This window comes from Neomonachus schauinslandi, chromosome 13, assembly GCF_002201575.2.
Source record: "Neomonachus schauinslandi chromosome 13, ASM220157v2, whole genome shotgun sequence".
Classification (NCBI taxonomy): domain Eukaryota; kingdom Metazoa; phylum Chordata; class Mammalia; order Carnivora; family Phocidae; genus Neomonachus; species Neomonachus schauinslandi.
This window is the reverse complement of record NC_058415.1, coordinates 41,515,400-41,522,930: the sequence shown is the minus strand read 5'-3', so window position 1 is coordinate 41,522,930 and position 7,531 is coordinate 41,515,400. Positions and strand designations below refer to the sequence as shown.

Below are 7,531 nucleotides of genomic sequence, written 5' to 3'. Positions count from 1 at the left end.
AGGAGAGGTCATACTTCCCAAAATATCTTCCCCACTGACGATCATAAATTATTCCCTCTCATCTGGCTCATAATTCCCACAACCAGCATGAGTAATAGCGAGGACAGCAAAAAAGGTTGTTGCCAAGTCCCTGGATTAGTTATCTGTTGCTGTGTAACAAATTAGCCCCAAACCAAGAGCACCTGGCAGTCCACAGATCTGTCTCTTGCTTCAACAGTGTTTGGACAGAACAGACCCAGAGACATCAGCCTCCAACCATTTTTCCAGCCATCTTCCTCTGCCACCCTCTGCCTCTGGAACCAGTCAACACCCTATTTTGAGCTTAGTTCCTTATTACCGATCAGCCATGAGCTCCCAGATTCATCAGAATTGCTCCACTGAAGTGGAGGTCACTGTCAGCTGCCTGGTCAACATGCATCTGCTGGCCTCCTACCCTGTACCTCTCTTTGGGCTTCTGTTTCGACCATGACAATGTGGCTCTGGAGGGCGTGAGCCCCTCTTCTGCTAGTTGGCTGAGGAGAAGCGCAAGGGCACTAAGTGTATCTTGAAGATGCAAAACCAGTGCAGCGGCCATGTCCTCTTCCAGAACGGGCAGAAGCCATCCCAAGATGAGTGGGGCAAAATCCTGGACACCATGGAAGCTGCCCTAGTTCTGGAGATGAACCTGAACCAGGCCCTTTCAGATCTGCATGACCTGAGATCTGTCCAGGGAGACCACCATCTCTGTGACTTCCTGCAAAACCACTTCCTGGATAAGGAGGTGAAACTCATCAAGAAGATGAAGACCACCTGACTCACCTCTGCAGGCTGGCTGGCCCCCCAGACAAGGCTGGGCGAGTATCTTTTTGAAGGGTTCACCTTCAAGCACGACTAGGAGCCTCTGAAGCCCAGCAACCTTTGAGGGGCCCCTCTGGCATGTGCCTGAGCCTCTCCCTGCAACCACTAGGAAGATTTTAACTGCCCTGGAGCCCTCTCCCAAGCTGTGGACCAAATGGAAACAAGAAAGCTTTTTGCAGCAAAAAACCCCCAACAAATAAACAAGCAACAACAACAACAACAAAAACAAATTAGTCCAGAACCTAAGTGGCTTAATCAACAATAAACATATCATCTCCCGTAATTTCTGTGGGTCAGGAATTTGGAACAGCTTTGCTCAAGGTTTCCTGTGATGTGTGTAGTTAAGATTTGGGCTGGGATTGCAGTTATCTGAAGGCTATACTAGCCCTGAAGGACTCACATCGAAGATGGTTCACTTACACAGTGCTGGTTGTTGGTAGGAAACCTCCGTTCTCCTTCATATAAGCCTCTCTATGCGCTGCTTAAATGTCCTCACAACATGGTGTCTGGCTTCTCTAGAGTGAGCAGTCCAAATGCAAGAGCAAGGAGGAAGCCACAATGCTTCTTCTGACCCAAGCTTGGAAGTCACAGACTGTCACTTCCATCACATTTGATTATTTTTAGAAAGTAATCGATCATTCAGGCCTACACTCAAGGGGAGAAGAATTAGGCTCCATCTTTTTAAGAGGAAACTTGTCAAAGAATTTTTGGATATATTTTAAAATCATTACTGCCACCGTGAAAATTCATCTGTTATCATGGGGGCCTCTTCTATTGGTGCTCAGCTGGGATAAACAGGAGGGGGTATTAAGGTGGGGACAAGATTCCAGGCCAGAAGAGGTCACAAGTCAGGCACAGAGATGAAGGACTCTGGGCTACCAGGTCATAAAGTACTTTAGGGAGACACATTCATGACCATGGGACATTCTCTTGGAGAGCTTTTGCTTTGGTCTTGCTTAAAGGCTGACCAAAAGTTTTCATCTCAGAACAGTTAGTCTTGGTCTCTCTTATTGAATGGCTTATTCTCCATATTGGCAGGGAGCTTATAGAACCGATACTGGAAGGTTTGACTGGTTTGGGAAATGGAGGCAAAATCTTCTGCTTTGAAAGACATTTTTTCTCCTGATATAGGTCAGTCCTACTTTCTCCTTGGCTTTGGCCCTGACAAGAGTTGATCAAGGGATTAAAGCAGGAGATCATGAACTCAAGAGCCAATAAGGGATAGGCAAAGGGAACCTAACCGATCTAAGAAACAATTAGGAGTGGTAAGCATTGTGGCAGACTGGAAAACAAGCTACAGATAATTTCATACTAGAAAAAGAGAAATATCTGGACCTTTTAAGAATAATTGGACATTGCTTCTGAAATCACACAAATCCTTAGTATTCCAGAAAACCACCGTGATCCATAGGTAAAAATGGATGTTTAAGAGAGTCCATTGAAAAATGGAATTTAGGGATAGTGGAACTCTCAGTGGGCCCACTACATCCATGAAATATTCTTTTGTTATTTTCATAGTTCCTGACAATGTAGTTTGAGTGGATATACTTGGCAACCAGTAGGACCACCACGGTGGTTCCTTGACTTGTAGAAGGAGAGCTTTCAAGATCAGGCAAGGCAAAAGCACCTGCAGCACTCCCTTCTATACCAAAATAATGAACTCAGAGCAGTATCGTATACTTGGGGGACCAGCACAGGTAGTCCACCAACACAGACTTTAAAGTCACAAAGGTGGTGATCCCTCCCACATCTCTTTCACTGGCCTGTTTGGCTCTGCAAAAGATGGAAAATTAGGGGGTACTATTTTAAGTGTTGTTAAGTGATGACTACAATTGAAGCTGCTCTTCTAAAAGTTGTCTCTTCATCCTGTGGGTCTGCTGTATGGCTACTGATCTGGTGAATACATTTTCTCTATTAGAAGTTTGCTTTTACCTGATAGGAATAACAGTACATATTCACCATCCCGGTCTCAGAACTACATTAATTCTTTTGCTTTATGCCGTAATTTAGATCAGAGGGATTTTTTTAATGTAACTTTTTTGATTGGGGTATAATTGAAATATGACATTATATTAGTTTCAGGCATATAACATAATAATTTGACATTTGTATATATTGCAAAAAGAGCACCACAATAAATCCAGTTAGCACGTGTCACCATGGTGTATATTTAACTTTATAAGAAAACAACGAAATGTTTTTCAAAGTGGTTGTACCATCTTACATTCTCATCAAGAACAGATGAAAGTTCCAGTCGCTGCATATCCTCACCAAAATTTGATATTGTCAAGGACTTTAATTTTAGCTCTTGTAACAGGTGTAGAGTAGTCTTTGGTGTGGTTTAAATTTTCAGTCTCTGATAGCTAATGATGCTGAGCATCTTTTAATGGGCTTATTAGTTAATTTTAAAACTTGTGAAGTGTCAGTTAAAATTTTTGCCCCTTTTTAACTAGGTTCTTTTTCTTATTATTGAGCTGTAAAAACTCTCTGTGTTTTCTAGAAACAGAACATTTGTCAGATGCATGTATTGTGAACACTTTCTTTCAGTACCATATTAACCAGTGACTTAGGAAGCAGCACAGGGTGCAATGCATTAACAGTCATTTTTGCCATCAAGGAAATCAAGGCAAATATGGGTTCAGTAACTTTTTTAGCACATAGAAAATAAAAAATAGAATTCAGGAGCCTCCAATATATGCTTGTCAAATGCCAAGTTGCTAATAAATGCAAGAAGGCAAGAAAGTGTTTGAGTTACTGGATTATACTGCCTCCCAAAAAGCAGCATAAATGTTGAGACTGGAATGGTAAACGCCAACTTCTACCAACTCAGAATATCTTTCCTGTTCCATGAAATTGACATCAGGTGAGAGGTTTCTTGCTTTATTTACTTTGTTTTGAAGCAAATGCCAAAGTCTGTAAATTTTCAGCTCAATTTCTTCCCAGCTTCCGAAACTATAGAATACTTTGTGACTGAAGTCAATACTACGGACCCTGAGATTTCCATTCCTTTGTAAATAAAATTGTATTGTTGTGTTATTTTGTATAATACACTATATTTTATATATTTTATATTGAAAGAAACTGTCATAATTAAGAAACTTATCATAATCTTCAGTATATATACATTATATAGAAATGTACTGCATGTACTATATCCTAATGAAATGTGTTCCTTTATAATCGCTCCTTCAACATGCCAGGCCCCATTTTGGTACTCAGTCTGCAAAGATCACTAAGACACAGGTTCCCAATCTTGAGAAACTTACAGCCATGTGGAAAAGATGAAAGTGTTTTTATAAAAATTTTGTTAAAATGCAAAGAGAAGGGACATCTGGGTGGCTCAGTTGGTTAAGCATCTGCCTTCGGCTCAGGCCCTGGATCTCAAGGTCCAGGGATCGAGTCCCACATCGGGCTCCTTGCTCAGCAGGGAGCCTGCTTCTCCCTCTGCCTGCCGCTCCCCCTGCTTGTGCTCTCTCTCTCTCTGACAAATAGATAAAATCTTTTTAAAAATGCAAAAAAATATTGGGTTTGTAAGAAATGTTTTCTAAAATATCTAGGGGGTGAAGAGGCATCATGTCCACACTTACTCTCAAACAGTTCAGAAAAAAATTATATATACATGCATATATCTACATACATGTGTACATGTCTAAACAAATGTGTATACATGTGTGATACACACACACTTGTAGAGAGAAAAAAATAAAGCAAATATGGGAAAACATTAGCATTTGAGGAATCTGGGTAAAGGCTATATAAGCATGCATTCTCCACAAAGCAATATTGCACTCAAAGAAATAAAAATTATTCTTGGAGGCCAAAAAATCTTACTCTTTTTCCATGTAAAGTTCAGATATACAGAGAGTCCATAAACAGGTATATAGTACCTGTGGTATTTAAATTACATGGCAGAAAGCAATTGGGAAAGAAGTATCTGAAAGGCTCTTGGGGAGTGATGAGAAAAAGATTGAGAAATGCTGGTAGACAGGAATTCTTTATGCTCTTTTTGCAACTTTTCTAGAAGTCTAGAATTATTTCGGAACAAAAAATGTAAACATCGCGACGTGCCAGTGCTGAGAAAGTTAGGGGAGCACAGATGAGGTGGCCCTAATTCTGCAGGGGTAGGTGAGGGCAGCTCTGGGTCAGGGAGCATGGGAGGTCCCCACCAGGAAAGTGACATTTGCCCCAAGTCTTGAAGGAGAATGAGGAGTGTGCTGGGTAGATAAGGACATGGCCTAATCCCAACGAACCTCAGAGGAAGATTAAATTCTATATCATTTAGTTACATTGTTTAGCATATTTTACCATATTCTAATGAGATACACAGTGATAAGCCATGTCTTTTCTAAAGGATGACTTGCAATTAAATAGCAATCCTTTGTGAGGCAGAAGATCTGACTCCTAAACTTTCTAAAGAAATGGGAGTTTGAGGGAAAACAGCCTTCTTTCTTCTAGGATTCCCTGTTTATCCAAACTTTCATGCTCCAAGGGAATGACTCTGGATTCATGATTTACAGGCTTGGAAAACCCTCTGGGATTTGGGACAGGGAAGGTACCACTGTGAAATTTGCCTTTAGCTCCAGTGCTGCGTTGGGTCAGCAGGCCTGAGAGAGGCGGAAGGTGGCTCTCACACTCAGGAGCAGCAAATCCTGCCTTCCTGTGGGCTGGAAATCCAACACTGGGCTGTGGAAACGCACAGAGTAAGAAAGCGTGCTGTGAGAAGGGGCGCGGAAAGGGGCAAATGCCGGAAAAATTGTACTTTTCTCCCCACGACAGTTGCCTTTTGTTTGGACAAATAATTTGAGGAGAGAACAAAAAAGCAGTTGTTTGCTTAATGCCAAGCCACAAAAACACAGAGCCTTCCTGGCCCCGGCTAGGAGCACATTCCTGGTCCCAAGCATTCCTGATGATTTGCCCCCCAGTGCTGCAGATTGAGGTGACACAGAAAGCGCCCACTGTCCCTGGAGCCCCTTTTGCTGGGCGGGGGCCACCTCACTCATTCATAACTCAGTAGGACAGGGGTCCAGGGAGGCCAGGGAGCTCGGTGCCAGGCCCGGCCAAGCCAGAGGGTGGCTGTGATGGGGTGGGGTGGCCTGAAAGCAAGTCATTAATGCACATGGATGCCCTGCCTGCCAGTTGCCTGTGTTCTTGGCCAGAAGAATCTGCAGAAAGAGTACAAAACCTTGTGTTCAAAAGTTTTGGAGTTTGTAACATATACAGACTCATACACACATATACACATGCCCAGAAACACACAAACTGCTTGTGATACATACATTTGGTGCCAACATAAACAGGGCCCAGGGCCAAAAACTGTGTTGGTTAGCAACTGGCCAATGAAGTGTTTAAAGTTAGAGGCCAACAGAAAAACCCGAACAGTGGTGTTTTTCCTAAACTTGAAGTCACCAGTTAGTATTGCTTTTCCTTTGCAGAATGGTTTTCTAATATCTTCACTCAGGAAAGATCCTGTCTGCAAAAAGGCCCACAACGGGTTTGCTCTTGGGTGAGTTCATTACCGTAAATCCATCCATGGCGGGTTCCAATAACAATTACAAAGCCATCAAGCCATGAAACCCAATGGCCGCTTTGAATTTGTGACCAGTGCCAGTGAGAGGTGGGGGCTGGGAGGGGGGCTTAGTTCTGTGCTTCTAGAACGGCCAGGTCTCCAAAGCTTATGGAAGCACTGAGGCCCCAAAGGAGGAAAGAGCAGCTTGTCAAGCCAGCCAGCTGAAACCTGGGAGAGCAAGATGGGGAGGAAACGTGTGCCATTCCCCCAAGCCCTGAGTCTGCCCCGGCACCATGCAGAGTGAGCACGTCATCCTAGGGCCATGGCCACATAGTAGGGAAAACCCTCTTCCCTATAATCCCCCCCCCCTTCAGATGTTAAAGCTCCCTTCTACCTTCTAGTGAAGCCTGTTCCCAGGGGAGTACCGATGTCTATTCTTTACCACTTAGTCTGACATCACCGTTACCAGGTCATCTGATGTGTTGCACTTGAACTCTGTGGCCTAACAGCCTTGACTTCCGCTAGAAGAACTAGTGTCCTTGGCCAGCAAATAGGACGGTATTTGGTAGGGCTGAGGAAAGGCAGGATTTCTCAAAGCTGTCCCTACGACCTGTCTGTTCTTCCCTCTCAGCCTCCAGATGTCGGCTCAATTCTCCATTCCTAAGTAAGTCAAGTTCTGATGGGATAGTGTCTTGGTCCCAACTCCTTCGCCCTCACTGAAGTCAAGGCCCAGATCTGGATTCGATCACCATTCTCTATCAAGGGTCGAGGCCTTCGCCTGGCATACGGCCCATGCTCAAGCAGTTTGTTGAATAACTAAATCAATGAATGGTTAAATGAGGGCTTGGATGGATACATGAGTGGATGGATGGATAGATGGGTGATGGGTGCCTAGATGAACGATGAGGGGTGGATGATGGAGTTCCAATACAACTCCATCCGGGCCCCGCCCATCTCCCTAGGATCCTGCCTCCCCGAGAACTCTGTTGCTTCGGTCCAGCTTAGAGAAGGCCAGTCAATAGGTGACAGTGTTACTGGATGCTCATGATGTATTACTGCAGTAGCGACCGAGAAAAGCCAAGAGAGCAACCAAAGAGAAGGGCTGAGATGATAAAAGGCAGAGAGGGAGAAATAGAGAGGTTGAGAGGTGTGCGGGCCGAACTGACCACGGGCAGCTGGAGGACAGAG

General features: G+C 43.9%; 1 pseudogene; it reads left to right on the top strand.

Annotated features, from left to right (window-relative positions):
• The first annotated feature begins 346 nt into the window (after positions 1–346).
• Positions 347–874, top strand: LOC110573798 (annotated as a pseudogene).
• The last annotated feature ends 6,657 nt before the right edge of the window (positions 875–7,531 follow it).